Source organism: Pseudophryne corroboree, chromosome 8 (assembly GCF_028390025.1).
Source record: "Pseudophryne corroboree isolate aPseCor3 chromosome 8, aPseCor3.hap2, whole genome shotgun sequence".
Taxonomy (NCBI): domain Eukaryota; kingdom Metazoa; phylum Chordata; class Amphibia; order Anura; family Myobatrachidae; genus Pseudophryne; species Pseudophryne corroboree.
In genome coordinates this window covers 160940270-160959751 of record NC_086451.1, presented here as the reverse complement: position 1 = coordinate 160959751, position 19482 = coordinate 160940270, and the positions used below count along the sequence as shown (strand labels likewise).

The 19482-nt window shown below is 46.5% G+C and overlaps 10 non-coding genes and 1 pseudogene across 10 annotated transcripts; all 11 read right to left on the bottom strand.

The window, feature by feature from the left end:
* Positions 1-13459: 13459 nt before the first annotated feature.
* LOC134950721 (U1 spliceosomal RNA) lies at positions 13460-13623 on the bottom strand. Its single transcript, XR_010183591.1, has one exon. It is a non-coding gene; the product is annotated as a U1 spliceosomal RNA (small nuclear RNA).
* Positions 13624-14293: 670 nt separating this feature from the next.
* On the bottom strand, positions 14294-14456 carry LOC134952348 (U1 spliceosomal RNA). Its single transcript, XR_010184894.1, has one exon. It is a non-coding gene; the product is annotated as a U1 spliceosomal RNA (small nuclear RNA).
* Positions 14457-14608: 152 nt separating this feature from the next.
* LOC134951352 (U1 spliceosomal RNA) lies at positions 14609-14772 on the bottom strand. Its single transcript, XR_010184108.1, has one exon. It is a non-coding gene; the product is annotated as a U1 spliceosomal RNA (small nuclear RNA).
* A 695-nt stretch (positions 14773-15467) lies between these two features.
* LOC134953282 (U1 spliceosomal RNA) lies at positions 15468-15609 on the bottom strand (annotated as a pseudogene).
* Positions 15610-15761: 152 nt separating this feature from the next.
* Positions 15762-15925, bottom strand: LOC134951691 (U1 spliceosomal RNA). The gene has a single exon (XR_010184385.1). It is a non-coding gene; the product is annotated as a U1 spliceosomal RNA (small nuclear RNA).
* A 670-nt stretch (positions 15926-16595) lies between these two features.
* LOC134953561 (U1 spliceosomal RNA) lies at positions 16596-16758 on the bottom strand. Its single transcript, XR_010185639.1, has one exon. It is a non-coding gene; the product is annotated as a U1 spliceosomal RNA (small nuclear RNA).
* Positions 16759-16910: 152 nt separating this feature from the next.
* On the bottom strand, positions 16911-17074 carry LOC134951216 (U1 spliceosomal RNA). The gene has a single exon (XR_010183997.1). It is a non-coding gene; the product is annotated as a U1 spliceosomal RNA (small nuclear RNA).
* A 671-nt stretch (positions 17075-17745) lies between these two features.
* LOC134952995 (U1 spliceosomal RNA) lies at positions 17746-17908 on the bottom strand. The gene has a single exon (XR_010185347.1). It is a non-coding gene; the product is annotated as a U1 spliceosomal RNA (small nuclear RNA).
* Positions 17909-18060: 152 nt separating this feature from the next.
* Positions 18061-18224, bottom strand: LOC134951059 (U1 spliceosomal RNA). The gene has a single exon (XR_010183868.1). It is a non-coding gene; the product is annotated as a U1 spliceosomal RNA (small nuclear RNA).
* A 661-nt stretch (positions 18225-18885) lies between these two features.
* LOC134953528 (U1 spliceosomal RNA) lies at positions 18886-19048 on the bottom strand. Its single transcript, XR_010185615.1, has one exon. It is a non-coding gene; the product is annotated as a U1 spliceosomal RNA (small nuclear RNA).
* Positions 19049-19200: 152 nt separating this feature from the next.
* Positions 19201-19364, bottom strand: LOC134950309 (U1 spliceosomal RNA). The gene has a single exon (XR_010183250.1). It is a non-coding gene; the product is annotated as a U1 spliceosomal RNA (small nuclear RNA).
* Between the last annotated feature and the right edge of the window lie 118 nt (positions 19365-19482).

Here is a 19482-nt window from a genome sequence, read left to right as displayed (position 1 = left end):
TCCATGCTCCTAGGTTGGTCCGTGTCTTCCACAGCACTCATCCCTCCAAGCCACGTGGGTGTTCGGTGTCCACCCCTAAAGGAGGGGGTACTGTCAGGAATCGACTTACCAGACTGGCATCCGTCCGCCGCTGCGGACTCCGTCCTGGCTCCCTGCGGTCACCTGTCGCCTATGCCCCTGCCATGGGACATCATCAAGGTCCTGGGAACACTCCTGAGCCAGCGGGCGTGTGCGCGCCGCGTCCCCGCTGGGCCGCGGCGTGGGCGCCGCCATGACAGTTTCCAAACAGCTAGTATGCTGCGGCCAATCCGGTGCGTGGCCGCACCCACTGTCCTTTCCTCCATCCAATCCCTGCACACCTTGGGGTATATAGGAGGCTACAGTTTCACCTCACAGGCATCCTGGACTTTGTGTCATTCTGACAACCTGCATGAAAGGATCGGCTCCTGTTTCTCCTGAGTTCCTGGTTCTCTGCTAAGAACTTATACTCCTGGTGATTCTGCTTGCTCCCGTGGAACTTCAAGGCTCAGCAATACCAGCAACCTGCATTGGGCTTCACACTCATCACCACCTTGTGTGCTTCAGCCTGCAGTTGAAGACTAAACTCCAGGTGTGTTCATTCCTCCACCTGTGACACAGCTTGCTGCTGCCAGTGCCTCATCACCTGCACTGTGAGTTGGTCTCCTGCTTATGCTCAGGTTTGCAATATCCATCTACTGCCTTAGTTCTCTGTTTTAAAACCCTGCTCTGGTTTCTAAACCAGAATCATTTCATTGACATTCATTCTGTTGTTTTATATTTCCGGATATGATTTCTCAAGTCACCTATCATCCATTACCATAGACTATTTGTTATCATTCCAAGTGTTTGACTTTCTCATCTGATTTATTATTTCTGCTGCATTTCTGTTTAAACTTATCTGCTAAATAAAATACCATTGCGCTCATGCGCAAGAACGTGATACAACCTCCTCGTCTCTTTCCTCCTACCTCCACTGACCCACTAGCGCCCCCTCCGGGGACACAGACCAAACACAATCTGACATTTAGGTTCCAAAGCCTATTAACTGTATTATATCTAATATACTTGTAAAAAGGGGATAACAGTACAAATGATACACTACAATATAACAGAGACTTCCTAACCACAGAACTAAACAATAAATACAAAAAGACAATACTACACTGACCTAAATGCAATACAGTACAATACTATAATACTATGAGAGATATAAGAGAAAAGAGGAGAGAGAGAGAGAGAGAGAGAGAGAGAGATGGAGAGAAATTGGCTCACAGAAAGACAATGATTACGGAGAGAAACTTACGCACAAAGGGTATGATCGCCTGCGCCTCGATATCCAGCTCCCGGCTATCAGCAGATAACCGTTGATGAGAGAGTGAGAGCTGGATGTGGTCGGCCTGCCTATTTATGCCCCACACACAATGCAATCTCCTGGTCCTACAATCCCATTGTCCATTGGCCGAAGGAATTCGGCCCTGCATCATAACAAAAGGTCATAGGGTGATTCATACAGGTGGGCTGTGACGATTTCCAACAGCTCAGGTGGGTGGGAAACTGGGTTTCCCGCCGCATACCTGAGTATGTGTAAATAATAGAAATGGACATAAACTTCTTATGTCCATAACTATTCGCACGAGCGATTAATACGCTCCAAACCAACACCGGAATATTGCTAATTAAATACTCTTCCGATGGGTACCAAACACTGCTGTATGATTCCTGTTAGATCCTTCGTACGATACAAAGAGGGATTCCTCAGCTCTGGGACATTGTATTTTAACCAAACTTTCAGAATCTATCAATGGGACCATGATCTATAAACTACATTAATTGTGAAAATATGTAACGAATGAGTCGCACGCTACGACCACATAAACTCTACCGTAAATACGCATACCGCGCCTGCGTGTGCACGCTATTGCGGGTATGCGCTTCCACGGGAGAGCGTACGCACGCGCAGCGCGGACCAGTGTGCGGTGCAAATATGGCAACGTGCATTGAGACATTTTTCTGACTTTGACAGTCCACCCTTTGGCAGTCAATAATAACTGCCACAAAACATTTAAGGAGAAAAATGTAAGTCAGGGGTTAATTGATTTCCATGGTTGGGTAGGGGAGAAGAGTGGAGTAGGTGTGAAGAGGGTATGACCTAGTGAGAAAGTAGAAGCATGTGTGTATGAGTCCATGTTTGGAGGGTCATGTATCATCGTGCCGTACGTGTGGTAAATCAAGCTTCGAGGTATTGCGAAGTATACATTTGAATTCCTTCTTGTCCTGTGGTACAGGTCTGTGGATGGGCTGTCAAACTCTACCGAGCTCATTTCGGCTGTGGTTGTAACAAAATGGGGATGCACATTTTAGTTGATGATACATGAATGGGGGAGGTATGTGGTTGCTGCTATCTGTGCCTGTATTCCCTATCGTCTATGTGTGTCGTTACCTGGGGGTTGCAGAGATGAAGATAAAGAACACTTACGAAAAATGCAATGATATTCTATGTCAGGGAAATGTACATCTGTCGTCGAAGTTGTTTTCGGTATCTGTTGAGAGTCGTCTTCTTTGCGCTGTATTGCTCCTTGGGCATGAGCAAATAGCTTTGTCTGAGCCATCAGATTTACAAAAAATGTTGGGCTAGCGTGAGTTTAAAAGTACTAGGGAAACTGGGGATCCATGGCAAAGTTCATCAAGTGTCCATATTTAAAGTTGTCAAATCTTCTTCTTTGGTCAATCCGTTGTCTGTATACATCTCGTCTCGTCAGCTTCCTCGTCCAAGGGGGTCTTTGTATCTTGGAGAAAAGCAGAAAAACAGGTGAAAGAAACGGACCGTATAATCGCATTTTCATCACATTCTGGTTTCTATCATTGGGTCATAAATCAAATCCAGGTTAATTACGGTTTCCTCGCTCCTCAAGCTCATCACTTTTGTACTTTGTTTGCACCTCATTAAAGCCTGCCCGCATCTAAATATCAATCCAATCGATATAACGACACCCAAGATACATAGTAGAAACTTTCCAACATCCATTATGACTCCTTGAGCCCAGTCTCCTAAACCGGAGAACCAATTTCGCGGGTTCAACCATGACACCCAACCAGTCAGCTCATTACCTACAGCAGCAAGGGTGAGATTGTGTTTTCGACGAAATTCCCACTTTAATTGCAGAATATCGTCCATCTTTTGGTCTATGACCTCTACCGGATCCTCGGTTCTATTTGTGATATACGTGCAACACTTTATGCCGTACTGTGTTGCCAATGTAACACAATATCCGCCTGTTACTGCTGTAAGATAATTAAGAACCATCCTATGCTGAACTAGTTCTGTTTTGTAAGCTTGAAGTTCTCTTCCAGTGTATCTAAACGTGTCATCATACATTTCAGTGATATTATCTAACAAATTGGCGAGTGCGGAAATGTATCTATAATTCATCACACCTCGAGCGGTGCGAGTGAAATCTAACGCTACCAGAACCTGAATCCCGGTGGATTCATGGATAAGATCAGAGGCCGGATGCTCTAACCTTTCTGACAGTTGTCTTTTAACTCGGTGCTCGTAATGAGTGTGAGTATAAGGAGCTTGGGCACCACGGTGTATGTCCTTCATTTTGTCATGTGTAACAGTCATCACTTCAGGCAATACTTTTCCAATATAACACAATCCTTCAGAGTTTGGGGCAAGCCACTTGTACGCCTTTCTCCCGCATATGAAATATGCATCATCGGGGAGAACATATGGGACGGAGAAGGACATGACCATGTTACAAACCTTCCAGGTGAAATCTCCTGACCCTAATTCTTCCATCTGCCTAATGCACGTATCGGTTTGTACGATATGTGCACAGTATCCTGGTGATACCTCTCCAACTCTAGTAATCCTATTTCCTAAGGTATATCGATACCGAAAAGATTTTCCTCTACTGGCTATGTGGCGTACGAGCTCTGTATCTGTAGGCATTCTATCTGCTCTATGTGAAAAGGTCATGGTAAGGTTGCTCCATGACACTTCCCAATTTCCCGGTTTTCTGGGATTGGAGATGTTAAAACATATGAGGGACCTATCCACATGGTATTGGTGGAGCTTCAAACTAGGAGGGCTGGAGATGTTAAACCTCCGGTCCACCGGTCTCCCACCACTTAGCTCAAGTACCTCCCCTAACGTTAAAGGAAATGGTACTAGCCCTGATTTGCTGTGACCCTGAGGTACTTGAGAGCATACCCAACAATCTGTTTGGTTTAACACGTTACCCACTAAGGAGTGATAGTCACTCAATGGATGCCGGTCCATATGGATATTAAAACTAGATTGGCATTTCTTTATGCATCCATCTTCAACCAGATTATCACAGAGCCTACAGATACAATTTTCTTCAGCTAACAATCCATCACAATTTCTTCTATCGGATCGTTTTCTGATACTCGCCTTTGCTTGTTGGTTTGGTTGATCTTGGAAAACTACGCCTCCATCATCATAATCGGAACCCATTCCAGAACCTCTCTCGACCTCTATGGTACTCTCGCCGGAACAGACTGCTCTGGTCAACATCATGGTTAACATCAAAATCCGGATCACAGTCTCTTGGGGCAAGTCCATCTTTGAGGAGGAAATAGAGAAGAATGAGAAGGGGGAAAAAAGAAATTTTAAGGGAGAGGGGATGGGGAGTGGAGAAAACAATAAAAGGGAGAGGGGAGTCGACAGCTGCTTTCGATCTTCAAGGCTCAGGTGCCGCCTCAGTCCTCCTGGAACAGACACTCTAGTGATACAACCTCTACCGTCTGTTCCTTATCACGGGACTTCTCTGGATCAGCAACCTTCTTGCAGTGGGATGAATGGACCCAAGTCTCTCTCTCAGCAACCTTCAATGCTGTGGTGCTAGTCAATAAGACCTGGTATGGTCCTTCCCATCTATCAATAAGACAACCTGAGCGTAGAAAATTTCGTATCATTACATAATCCCCAGGTTCAATGTCATGACAATTACTATCTGGTAAATCAGGAATCACCAACTTCAGATTATCATTTTGATTCCTCAACTGCTTACTCATGTTAATCAAGTATTTTACAGTTACTTCATTGTTACATTTCAAATCATCCTGAGGGTTAATCATGACATGCGGTTGTCGACCAAACAGAATTTCAAAAGGAGACAGATTAAGAGGGGACCTGGGAGTGGTTCTGATGCTATACAAAACAATGGGTAAAGCTTCTGGCCACGCCAATCCTGTCTCTGCCATTACTTTACTCAATTTATTTTTAATAGTGCTGTTCACTCTTTCGACCTTCGCACTCGCCTGTGGACGGTACGGAGTGTGCAGCTTGCTATCAATTCCCATCAATTTACACATTCCTTGAAAGACATCACCGGTAAAATGGGTACCCCTATCAAATTTCAATGATTCTAGGGATACCATATCTACATACAAATTCCTGCACAATTTTCTTAGCTGTAAACATAGCGGTATTTGTAGCTGCTGGAAAAGCTTCGACCCAATTCGAGAAAACATCTATACAAACAAGTACATATTTCAAATTTCTACATGGGGGTAATTGAATGAAGTCAATTTGTATTACTTGGAAAGGGCCGCCGGCAGGTGGGATATGGGATGGTTCTGTAGGTATTGCCTTTCCAATATTCTTTCTCAGACAGGTAAGGCATGACATTGCTCTTTTACCCGCATGAGAGGAGAATCCTGGGGCGCACCAGTATGCTTTTACCAATTTGCACATCCCCTCCTTGCCTAGATGAGTCAGCCCGTGAGCTGCTTCAGCCAGACATGGAAGGTATGCCCTGGGGGCCACTGGTTTACCATGTCCATCCGTCCAGAGCCCTGAGGACTCCTGGCCATATCCCTTTGCCTTCCAGACTGCTCTTTCCTGTGTGGAACACAAATTCTGCATCTCACACAACTTCTGTGTGTTGATGGTATTAAATACCATCAACTGTGTGGTGTCTGTCCGTGTGGGGGTAGCAGCTGCAAGCTTTGCGGCTTCATCTGCTCGGCTGTTACCAAGGGATACTGGGTCTTGACTATATGTATGTGCTTTACATTTGATAACAGCCACTCTGTCGGGTTCCTGTATCGCTGTTAGAAGCCTTTTTATGTGAGCTGCATGCGCTATCGGTGTACCAGCTGCCGTCATGAAATTTCTGAGACGCCATAGCGCTCCGAAATCATGTACTACCCCGAACGCGTATCTAGAATCGGTGTAGATATTGGCAGACTTACCCTTAGCCAATTCACATGCTCTGGTTAGGGCGACCAGTTCAGCAACCTGGGCTGAGTGAGGTGGGCCTAGTGGTTCCGCTTCTATGGTGTCTTGGTCATCTACGACTGCGTATCCAGTACACAAGTCTCCCGAGTCTGACTGTCTGTGACAACTACCGTCCGTGTAGAACGTGAGTTCTGCATCTTCTAGTGGATTGTCACTGATGTCAGGCCTTGCGGTAAAATTTTGGGTCAAATATTCCATACAATCATGTGCATCTTCCTTTGCATTAAATCCTCCTTCCCCATCACTCTCACCTCCCACCCTTTGTGCCTGACCAGGCACACCTGGGAGAAATGTCGCAGGGTTTAATGCACTGCATCTCCTTATGGTGATGTTTACGGGGGCCATTAATGCCAATTCCCATCTTGTAAACCTTGCTGATGAGACGTGTCTGGTTTGGGCAGAATTCAATAAGGCAGATACCGCATGCGGTGTATGGATTGTGAGGTTGTGGCCTAGCACGACATCTTCGCTTTTTGTCACTAGCAATGCAATCGCCGCAACGCTACGCAAGCATGTGGGGAGGGATCGCGCTACCGTGTCTAGCTGAGCGCTGTAGTATGCAATTGGCCTGCTGGCATCACCGTGTTTTTGTGTTAGTACACCTGCTGCGCACCCAGCACTTTCTGTTCCGTATAGTTCAAAGGGTTTCCCATAGTCTGGCATACCTAGTGCTGGTGCCTGCGTTAGGCACTGTTTGAGTCTCTCAAATGCTGTTTCGGATTCGTCTGTATGCGAAATCCGATCAGGTTTGTTTGAGGAGACCATTTCCTGCAAAGGTAGCGCCAATATGGAAAACCCTGGGATCCAATTACGGCAATACCCACACATTCCTAAAAACGTCCTGATCTGTTGCTGGGTTTGTGGCAGTGTCATGTCTCTAATGGCTTGGATTCTATCAGCGGTCAGGTGTCTCAGTCCTTGTGTTAGACAGTGTCCCAAGTATTTTACCTTAGCTTGGCATAATTGCAACTTGTCTTTGGAGACCTTGTGACCTGTATCTGAAAGATGAAACAGGAGCTGTTTCGTATCCTTCAGGGATGCCTCCAATGAATCAGAACACAGTAGTAGATCATCCACGTACTGTATCAACACTGATCCACTTTCCGGTTGGAAAGACTGTAAACAATCATGCAAAGCCTGAGAAAATATACTTGGACTATCTATGAAACCTTGGGGTAACCGAGTCCACGTGTATTGGACTCCTCTGTATGTGAATGCAAACAAATATTGGCTGTCAGGGTGCAGAGGTACCGAAAAGAAAGCGGAGCAGAGGTCAATAACAGTGAAAAATTTGGCAGTGGGAGGAATTTGCATTAGGATGACAGCTGGATTAGGCACTACGGGGAACTGACTCTCAACTATTTTGTTAATCCCCCTTAGATCCTGCACTAGCCTGTAACCCCTCCCCCCACTCTTTTTAACAGGGAAGATGGGACTATTTGCTGTGCTGGACGTTCTTACTAGAATGCCCTGTTGTAGCAAGCGCTCTATTACGGGAAAAACTCCTAACTCCACCTCTGGCTTCAGAGGATACTGTGGGATTTTTGGAGCTATCCTACCATCTTTTACTTGCACAACTACTGGAGCTACATTTGCCATTAATCCAGTGTCCTGTCCATCTTTTGTCCAAAGCGACTCTGGTATCTGAGATGTCATCTCTTCTACTTGGGATGGATTCCTATTTGTCATAATGGAATGTGACATTAATTTTGATGGGGAGTCTAACATGTCTCGTACTTCCTGAGCGTGATTCTCAGGGATGTCCAAGAATACACCTTCAGGAGTACAATAAATGACGCAACCCATTTTACATAGTAAGTCTCTACCCAGGAGATTAGTTGGTGCAGATGCAGCCAGCAAAAAGGAATGCTTGGTATGCAAAGGCCCTATTGTAATCTCGGCTGGTTTGCTAACAGGGTAGTGCTGGACTACTCCTGTTACTCCCATGGCTGGAATTGTCCTACCAGTGGTTCTCATGCCCACTGTCGAATTTATCACTGACTTGGCCGCCCCTGTGTCTACAAGAAAGTTTAAAGTTTTACCAGCTACATTGATTGCAATCTCTGGTTCGCTTCCAAGACTGGCAATCAACTTAACTGGCTGCAGATTACAGGTATGGCCACACCCCTATTGGGTATGCTGACCTCCCTGAATCCCATTGGCAGCAACTACTTGTGGGGGAGTTAGCTGGGAACTACCAGAGGCATGCCAATCTCTGTTCGGGGGATATCTTTTTGTTTCCCCTGTATGTGGCTCAAAACTCCGCCTCTGTGGACCCTGCTCCCAATGTCGTGTGTTGTGTTGTTGTCTAGGGGGTTGAAAAGATCTTTGTACATTCTTTGTTCTACATTCTCGTGCATAGTGTCCCGGTCTGTTACAAGAAAAACATGTTATTACACTTGCCTTACCCACAGGATTCGGTGGTACATACGTAGGCTGCCTTGTGGTCAGCGCCTGTATACTTACGGACATCAACTTATCACTTTGCGACTCCCTGTGCCTAGTGATATTTCTGTCGTGATCAATAGCAGCCTCTCTCAAGGTGGACACTGACAGACCTCGCCAACATGGCTGCGTGGTCTGTACCCTAGCTTTTAATGTTTCTTTCAAACCATCCATCAGTACAGATACTGCTACTTCTCGATGGTTTGGGTTGGTCTTAATGTCTTCTATACCAGTGTACTTTGCCATTTCTAATAGTGCCCGGTGAAAATATTCTGTTGCCGTTTCGGACTCCTTTTGCTTAATGGAAAATATTTTATTCCATTTAACAACGGCTGGGAAATACTCTTTTAGCTGTAAATTTATCCTTTTTACATTATCCTTGTTGTACACGTCTGTAAGCGGTACATCTTTATCCAATGCACAATCAGCTAAAAATTGAGTTGCATCAACATTGGAAGGTAAACAAGCTCTTAGCAGTATCTGCCAATCCTTGTTGTTGGGTTCTACAGTGTTACCTAAATCCCTGATGTATTTTTGGCTAGCAACTAAATCCTTCCTGGGGTCAGGAAATTCGGACACTATTGTTCTTAATTCCATTCTGGAAAATGGAGTGTACATGGCAATGTTCCTTATGGGAGTGGCTCCAGACACATCTGTTTTTCCATTGGGAACTGCTATTACCCTTACAGGAGCAATTCTAACAGCCTCTTCCTGTGTAGATTCTACTGCTTGTTGTGGTACAATTGTTTCAGTGTAGTGCATGGTGCCGTACTTACCCGTTGACACGACCTCACCTATCCCTCCGCTAGGGGCTTTCACTAATCTCGTGGGTGTCGCTGTGCCTACTGTGGTCTCTGCTATGGTGGCCGCAAGAGAGAGAGCTGAAATTGTTGCTGAATCGTCTTCTTGATCACACTCCTGAGGAAGGTTCACAACAGGGTACAACTTGCACGGGTTAATACTTGCATGAGTTATTTGGTTAACATCATTAACATTTACAGTGTTACTAAGAGTTTGTGTTTTACAACCCAGTGCGTTTCTCTCCGCAATCAACTTCTCTCCTGCAATGTATGGTGGGGGAGGAGCTGTGGCAATCAGCTTCCTGACTGCCCCAGATCCTGCCGCCAGAGCCAACCCTCTCTGTATCTCACCTTCCTGGTGCCATAACTGTAAACAATCATGATGCTGAATTCGTCTCTTTGCTGATTTTACGAGACATATCCTCCTCCTTAAATTTTGTAACACTTCTGGACTGAAGCTACCTATTCTTGGGAATTTGTCCCTGTCTTGTACAGTCATTCTCTCCCATTCATCACATAAAACCTCTGTGTGACTACCGTATTTTTCACACATTACATATCGTACCGACCCAACTGGTCGGTTCACAGAATCAACTTGAACCAGGGTTGATCGCCCCCTACCTGAGCAACTGGCCCCCATAGTCTGCAGGTGTTGCTTAGTCCTCCTTGGATCTCTGTATCAAGGTTTTCAGCAAGCCTTTACAGACAACCAAATTACTCCACAGTAGGCCGGCGGTGGCGGTTTACCGAGTACCCCACTCACTCGCCCACCTCGACCAATACGACCTGATCACACCGACGTGGTGCTGGCGTACTCGATACAGGGCCCCTATGGAACCTTCAGTTTACTGGAACATATGAGGGTTACCCGCAGGACACTTACTCTTTCCAGTAAAGGTGGGGTTGTTAGATAGTTCCTGAGTGACCAGCGAACTTCCCTTCCAAAAATAAAAAAATTACACAAATCACGTCAGAATGTACAAATAGCGTTTGTGACCACTTTACTCTAATGGTATTAGGTCAGATTACTAACTACTGCACACAATTACGTGCGGTCCAATCGTTCAGTACACGAGCACTACTTGTCATGTACTGAAAGACCAATGGAATCGATGTTTCCGGCCGCGATTCCTTCAGCAAGAGCTTATGGCCTATATGGGTTCTGCACCAACACCCCAGGCGTTGTGCCACTGGACTTTTATAGCGGACCTTTTACCTTACGACCTCCTGGTCTTGTTCCTTATGACCTCCTGGTCTTGTTACCTTATGACCTCCTGGTCTTGTTCCTTATGACCTCCTGGTCTTGTTACCTTATGGTCCGCTATACTCTAATGCTCAAATATTATTTAACCAGGGATGCCTCCCTAGCCACCGTATATGTCACTTACACGTATGTCCCTTGACGAGTACCCGGCTTTCCTTTTGGTTCCACCTTAAAGTTATATAAACTTTTGTATACAAAACACACTCACTCAACACATGTACACTTTTGTTTCTATATCTATTTCTGCGCAGAAATTGTCTTTAGGCCAAAAGTGTTACCAATTAGGAGCAGGATCTGTTAAACTAAATTTCAGATTTTTCCAAAAATAGATTTGCGTTATTTACCGCGTCGCGTTATCTACCGCTGTGCGTTAATTATCGCCTTTGCGTTACTTCACTTTATCACAACTTGAGCTACGTGGGCGTAACCGGACGCTACGTTGCGTAATGAACGCTGCGTGCGTCTGCCTTTGGATTGCGTACGCTAGTCTTTGTTAGCGACACGTGTACGCAATATAAAGATCCACCGTAACACAATATATTTTTATCAATGTAAATGATCCCTGATCATCTACCGCAATCCACACTGACTGCCTTGTATCTCAGACAAACCGTGTGTTTGTTCTATACTTTAACTATTACCTCTACTATGAAATAACAGCAAATCTCTTTTTAGCACTTTCTATCAACTATAAAATTGGCAAACAGGAATAGTGATATACGAAAATGAAACAGAAATGCAGATATATGCGTGCGTACGCAAGACAAAAGAAAAATAAACAGTTTTAAAAGACACAAGCGTTTTGTTCTTACTTCCGGTTACCGGGTTCCTTCAGCACTCTTTATCTAAGCGAAGCAGACGCTTATCCCGCCAGCACTATGAGACAATCTCCCACCCTTTGCTGGGGGATAATGTCTGCTGATCTACCTAGTGCAGATGTGAGAAGTATAGGACGAGGCCCCCAATTGACAATGCTAAATTCCTTGTCGTATAAACAACCCTTTATGAAGCTAAGAACACTGTACGCTGTTTACTTAAGAAGTACCGTAATGGTACGCTATTGGCGTAGCGATCGCTCAGCCGTAGGCGAGACGCTCAAGCGTCACGTTCGCTCACGGCCCAGTGATCACAGGACACGTTATTGGCTATGTCTAGGGGAATGATTCGCTGTAGCGTAGCGTACGCTCGAGACCACGAGGAGGTCACCAGCGATGCAGACGCTCACAACACTATACCTTTATGTTAAAACCTTATACCAATGAAATACACTGAATACCTTAATGTGAGTACAGGGTGTAAATGCAACCTTGTGTAACCTGACTAACTACAAAGCTGCTTGAGCGTCACCGACGCTCAAGTGAACACTTAACACTATAGAAAATACACTGATACTGGTTTAGGTTCCAAAGCCTATTAACTGTATTATATCTAATATACTTGTAAAAAGGGGATAACAGTACAAATGATACACTACAATATAACAGAGACTTCCTAACCACAGAACTAAACAATAAATACAAAAAGACAATACTACACTGACCTAAATGCAATACAGTACAATACTATAATACTATGAGAGATATAAGAGAAAAGAGGAGAGAGAGAGAGAGAGAGAGAGAGAGAGATGGAGAGAAATTGGCTCACAGAAAGACAATGATTACGGAGAGAAACTTACGCACAAAGGGTATGATCGCCTGCGCCTCGATATCCAGCTCCCGGCTATCAGCAGATAACCGTTGATGAGAGAGTGAGAGCTGGATGTGGTCGGCCTGCCTATTTATGCCCCACACACAATGCAATCTCCTGGTCCTACAATCCCATTGTCCATTGGCCGAAGGAATTCGGCCCTGCATCATAACAAAAGGTCATAGGGTGATTCATACAGGTGGGCTGTGACGATTTCCAACAGCTCAGGTGGGTGGGAAACTGGGTTTCCCGCCGCATACCTGAGTATGTGTAAATAATAGAAATGGACATAAACTTCTTATGTCCATAACTATTCGCACGAGCGATTAATACGCTCCAAACCAACACCGGAATATTGCTAATTAAATACTCTTCCGATGGGTACCAAACACTGCTGTATGATTCCTGTTAGACCCTTCGTACGATACAAAGAGGGATTCCTCAGCTCTGGGACATTGTATTTTAACCAAACTTTCAGAATCTATCAATGGGACCATGATCTATAAACTACATTAATTGTGAAAATATGTAACGAATGAGTCGCACGCTACGACCACATAAACTCTACCGTAAATACGCATACCGCGCCTGCGTGTGCACGCTATTGCGGGTATGCGCTTCCACGGGAGAGCGTACGCACGCGCAGCGCGGACCAGTGTGCGGTGCAAATATGGCAACGTGCATTGAGACATTTTTCTGACTTTGACACTATGTATTGGGTTTCACTAACAAGCACATTGGAAGACTTGACTACTGTTAAAAGACATGCATTACATGGTATAGAGCCACAAACCACAATGTAGTAAAATAAAAACAAACTTACATGTGCTAGAGCTGGGGAGGGTCGCTGCTCGGGCAGCCCCCTGTCAAGTGAAGGAGATCCAACTGAGGCAGCACAAGGGAACTCTCGAAAGAAGAACAAGGCTAGAGGAAAATCTGAGACAAAGAAATCTGACTTTTACCAGAGCTGACCAGAGGAAAGCACAAACACAGTCCCCCACTACCACAAATAATGCAGTCGAGTTTCCCACATTTGTGGAAATCACAGGGGTCAGCATACCCAGAATGCAATGAATGAACCTCACCCTGGGAGAACAATCTTCATGACCATGGTATCTCCTATGCAAAATAAGTATGATTTGGGATAGGGCTGGGGAGGGCCGCTGCTCAGGCACATCTCTGTCAAGTAAAGGAGATTCAACTGAGGCAGCACAAGGGAACTCTCATCTGGGGACAACAACTGCAGGGAGAACACATATTTTCAGATGAACATGGGAGGGCAGAAGGCTACCTAATACTGAAGCACCCCCAAACAACAAACAAAATGCAACAACTAGTGCAAGCATTCCTGGGGGAAGGCCTGCAGCAGATGGATTTGCATATGGTGATGTCATCCAAGCAGTGGGTCAAAGTTGGCTTCAACCCTCGTCTGCATATGAAAAGAGAAAAGGGGCGTGCAGGGCATGGCAGCCTTTTGCTGCGCTTGGATGACCTCTAGCTCGCATTAAACACCTCCACCCTCCTTCGGTGTGGGGCTCATGTTGGCTATGCCCCAGCCCCTGAAGCATTCAAGCTGATTTCTTGCAGCAGTTGGCACTGTAACAGCTCCAGAGCTGCTCTGTAAGGCAAATAAAAGGGTGTGGGACCTGCAGCACTACCTGTAGTTCGCATTGTGCGTTGGAAGGCAAAAAGTAAGCAGACGGGAGAAGACAGGATAGTGCGCAAGGGCATAGAAGGGAGCGGCTCAAGAAAAGAGAAGTGGAAACAGACAGCAAACTAGGCTGGAGAGAGACCTGAGACAAAGAGATCTGAATTATACGAGAGCCGACCAGGGGAAACACAAATTCTGCAGTCAAGTTTCCCACATTTGGGGAAATCGCAGGAGCAGCACACCCAGAGTGCAATGGGTGAGCCTTGCCCTGGGAGAAGCACCTTCATGATCATAGTATCTCACCTGGCAGGTAAGTAGGAGTTGGGCTAGAGCTGGGGAGGGTCGCTGCTCGGGCACCCCCCTGTCAAGTGAAGGAGATCCAACTGAGGCAGCACAAGGAAACTCTCGAAAGAAGAACAAGGCTAGAGGAAGATCTGAGACAAAGAAATCTGACTTTTACCAGAGCTGACCAGAGGAAAGCACAAACACAGTCACTCACTACCACAAATAATGCAGTCAAGTTTCCCACATTTGGGGAAATCACAGGGGTCAGCATACCCAGAATGCAATGAATGAACCTCACCCTGGGAGAACAATCTTCATGACCATGGTATCTCCTATGCAAAATAAGTATGATTTGGGATAGGGCTGGGGAGGGCCGCTGCTCAGGCACATCTCTGTCAAGTAAAGGAGATTCAACTGAGGCAGCACAAGGGAACTCTCATCTGGGGACAACAACTGCAGGGAGAACACATATTTTCAGATGAACATGGGAGGGCAGAAGGCTGCCTAATACTGAAGCACCCCCAAACAACAAACCAAATGCAACAACTAGTACAAGCATTCCTGGGGGAAGGTCTGCAGAAGACGGATTTGCATACGGTGATGTCATCCAAGCAGTGGGCCAAAGTTGGCTGGAACCCTCATCTGCATATGAAAAGAGAAAAGGGGTATGCAGGGCATGGCGGCCTTTTGCAGCGCTTGGATGACCCCTAGTTCGCATTAAATACCTCCACCCTCCTTCTATGTGGGGCTCATGTTGGCCATGCCCCAGCCCCTGAAGCATTCAAGCTGATTTCTTGCAGCAGCTGGGCACTGTAACAGCTCCAGAGCTGCTCTGTAAGGCAAGTAAAAGGGTGTGGGCCCTGCAGCACTACCTGTAGTTTGCATTGTGCATTGTAAGGCACAAAGTAAGCAGACGGGAGGAGAAGTCAGGATAGTGCACAAGGGTATAGAAGGGAGGGGCTCAAGAAAAAAGAAGTGGAAACAGACAGCAAACTAGGCTGGAGAGAGACCTGAGACAAAGAGATCTGAATTATATGAGAGCCGACCAGGGGAAACACAAATTACGCAGTCAAGTTTCCCACATTTGGGGAAATCACAGGGGCAGCACACCCAGAGTGCAATGGGTGATCCTTGCCCAGGGAGAAGCAACTTCATGATCATAGTATCTCACCTGGCAGGTAAGTAGGAGTTGGGCTAGAGCTGGGGAGGGTCGCTGCTCGGGCACCCCCCTGTCAAGTGAAGGAGATCCAACTGAAGCAGCACAAGGGAACTCTCGAAAGAAGAACAAGGCTAGAGGAAAATCTGAAAAAAAGAAATCTGACTTTTACCAGAGCTGACCAGAGGAAAGAACAAACACAGTCCCCCACTACCACAAATAATGCAGTCGAGTTTCCCACATTTAGGGAAATCACAGGGGTCAGCATACCCAGAATGCAATGAATGAACCTCACCCTGAGAGAACAATCTTCATGACCATGATATCGCCTATGCAAAATAAGTATGATTTGGGATAGGGCTGGGGAGGGCCGCTGCTCAGGCACATCTCTGTCAAGTAAAGGAGATTCAACTGAGGCAGCACAAGGGAACTCTCATCTGGGGACAACAACTGCAGGGAGAACACATATTTTCAGATGAACATGGGAGGGCAGAAGGCTGCCTAATACTGAAGCACCCCCAAACAACAAACCAAATGCAACAACTAGTGCAAGCATTCCTGGGGGAAGGCTGCAGCAGATGGATTTGCATATGGTGATGTCATCCAAGCAGTGGGTCAAAGTTGGCTTCAACCCTCGTCTGCATATGAAAAGAGAAAAGGGGCGTGCAGGGCATGGCGGCCTTTTGCGGCAATTGGATGACCCCTAGTTCGCATTAAACACCTCCACCCTCCTTCGGTGTGGGGCTCATGTTGGCTATGCCCCAGCCCCTGAAGCATTCAAGCTGATTTCTTGCAGCAGCTAGGCACTGTAACAGCTCCAGAGCTGCTCTGTAAGGCAAGTAAAAGGGCGTGGGCCCTGCAGCACTACCTGTAGTTCGCATTGTGCGTTGGAAGGCACAAATTAAGCAGACGGGAGAAGTCAGGATAGTGCGCAAGGGCATAGAAGGGAGCGGCTCAAGAAAAAAGAAGTGTAAACAGACAGCAAACTAGGCTGGAGAGAGACATGAGACAAAGAGATCTGAATTATACGAGAGCCGACCAGGGGAAACACAAATTATGCAGTCAAGTTTCCCACATTTGGGGAAATCGCAGGAGCAGCACACCCAGAGTGCAATTGGTGAGCCTTGCCCTGGGAGAAGCACCTTCATGATCATAGTATCTTACCTAGCAGGTAAGAAGGAGTTGGGCTAGAGCTGGGGAGGGTCGCTGCTCGGGCACCCCCCTGTCAAGTGAAGGAGATCCAACTGAGGCAGCACAAGGGAACTCTCGAAAGAAGAACAAGGCTAGAGGAAGATCTGAGACAAAGAAATCTGACTTTTACCAGAGCTGACCAGAGGAAAGCACAAACACAGTCCCCCACTACCACAAATAATGCTGTCAAGTTTACCACATTTGGGGAAATAACAGGGGTCAGCATACCCAGAATGCAATGAATGAACCTCACCCTGGGAGAACAATCTTCATGACCATGGTATCTCCTATGCAAAATAAGTATGATTTGGGATAGGGCTGGGGAGGGCCGCTGCTCAGGCACATCTCTGTCAAGTAAAGGAGATTCAACTGAGGCAGCACAAGGGAACTCTCATCTGGGGACAACAACTGCAGGAGGTACACATATTTTCAGATGAACATGGGAGGGCAGAAGGCTGCCTAATACTAAAGCACCCCCAAACAACAAACCAAATGCAACAACTAGTGCAAGCATTCCTGGGGGAAGGCCTGCAGCAGATGGATTTGCATATGGTGATGTCATCCAAGCAGTGGGTCAAAGTTGGCTTCAACCCTCGTCTGCATATGAAAAGAGAAAATTGGCATGCAGGGCATGGCGGCCTTTTGCGGTGCTTGGATGACCCCTAGTTCGCATTAAACACCTCCACCCTCCTTCGGTGTGGGGCTCATGATGGCTATGCCTCAGCCCCTGAAGCATTTAAGCTGATTTCTTGCAGCAGCTGGGCACTGTAACAGCTCCAGAGCTGCTCTGTAAGGCAAGTAAAAGGGTGTGGGCCCTGCAGCACTACCTGTAGTTTGCATTGTGCGTTGGAAGGCACAAAGTAAGCAGACGGGAGAAGTCAGGATAGTGCGCAAGGGCATAGAAGGGAGCAACTCAAGAAAAGAGAAGTGGAAACAGACTGCAAATTAGGCTGGAGAGTGACCTGAGACAAAGAGATCTGAATTATACGAGAGCCGACCAGGTGAAACACAAATTATGCAGTCAAGTGTCCAACATTTGGGGAAACCGCAGGAGTAGCACACCCAGAGTGCAATGGGTGAGCCTTGCCCTGGGAGAAGCACCTTCATGATCATAGTATCTCACCTGGCAGGTAAGTAGGAGTTGGGCTAGAGCTGGGGAGGGTCGCTGCTCGGGCACCCCCCTGTCAAGTGAAGTAGATCCAACTGAGGCAGCACAAGGAAACTCTCGATAGAAGAACAAGGCTAGAGGAAGATCTGAGACAAAGAAATCTGACTTTTACCAGAGCTGACCAGAGGAAAGAACAAACACAGTCCCCCACTACCACAAATAATGCAGTCGAGTTCCCCACATTTGTGGAAATCACAGGGGTCAGCATACCCAGAATGCAATGAATGAACCTCACCCTGGGAGAACAATCTTCATGACCATGGTATCTCCTATGCAAAATAAGTATGACTTGGGATAGGGCTGGGGAGGGCTGCTGCTCAGGCACATCTCTGTCATGTAAAGGAGATTCAACTGAGGCAGCACAAGGGAACTCTCATCTGGGGACAACAACTGCAGGGAGAACACATATTTTCAGATGAACATGGTAGGGCAGAAGGCTGCCTAATACTGAAGCACCCCCAAACAACAAACCAAATGCAACAACTAGTGCAAGCATTCCTGGGGGAAGGCCTGCAGCAGATGGATTTGCATATGGTGATGTCATCCAAGCAGTGGGTCAAAGTTGGCTTCAACCCTCGTCTACATATGAAAAGAGAAAAGGGGCGTGCAGGGCATGGCGGCCTTTTGCGGCACTTGGATGACCCCTAGTTCGCATTAAACACCTCCACCCACCTTCGGTGTGGGGCTATGCCCCAGCCCCTGAAGCATTCAAGCTGATTTCTTGCAGCAGCTGGGCACTGTAACAGCTCCAGAGCTGCTCTGTAAGGCAAGTAAAAGGGTGTGGGCCCTGCAGCACTACCTGTAGTTTGCATTATGCGTTGGAAGGCACAAAGTAAGCAGACGGGAGAAGTCAGGATAGTGAGCAAGGGCATAGAAGGGAGCAACTCAAGAAAAGAGAAGTGGAAACAGACAGCAAACTAGGCTGGAGAGAGACCTGAGACAAAGAGATCTGAATTATACGAGAGCCGACCAGGGGAAACACAAATTATGTAGTCAAGTGTCCAACATTTGGGGAAACCGCAGAAGCAGCACACCCAGAGTGCAATGGGTGAGCCTTGCCCTAGGAGAAGCACCTTCATGATCATAATATCTCACCTGGCAGGTAAGTAGGAGTTGGGCTAGAGCTGGGGAGGGTCGCTGCTCGGGCACCCCCCTGTCAAGTGAAGGAGATCCAACTGAGGCAGCACATGGAAACTCTCGAAAGAAGAACAAGGCTAGAGGAAGATCTGAGACAAATAAATCTGACTTTTACCAGAGCTGACCAGAGGAAAGCACAAACACAGTCCCCCACTACCACAAATAATGCAGTCGAGTTTCCCACATTTGGGGAAATCACAGGGGTCAGCATACCCAGAATGCAATGAATGAACCTCACCCTGGGAGAACAATCTTCATGACCATGGTATCTCCTATGCAAAATAAGTATGATTTGGGATAGGGCTGGGGAGGGCTCAGGCACATCTCTGTCAAGAATTTATAAAGTCTATACATATATATAACCAAATGTCAATATATATATATAGAACCCAGCGCTCCTATCAAAA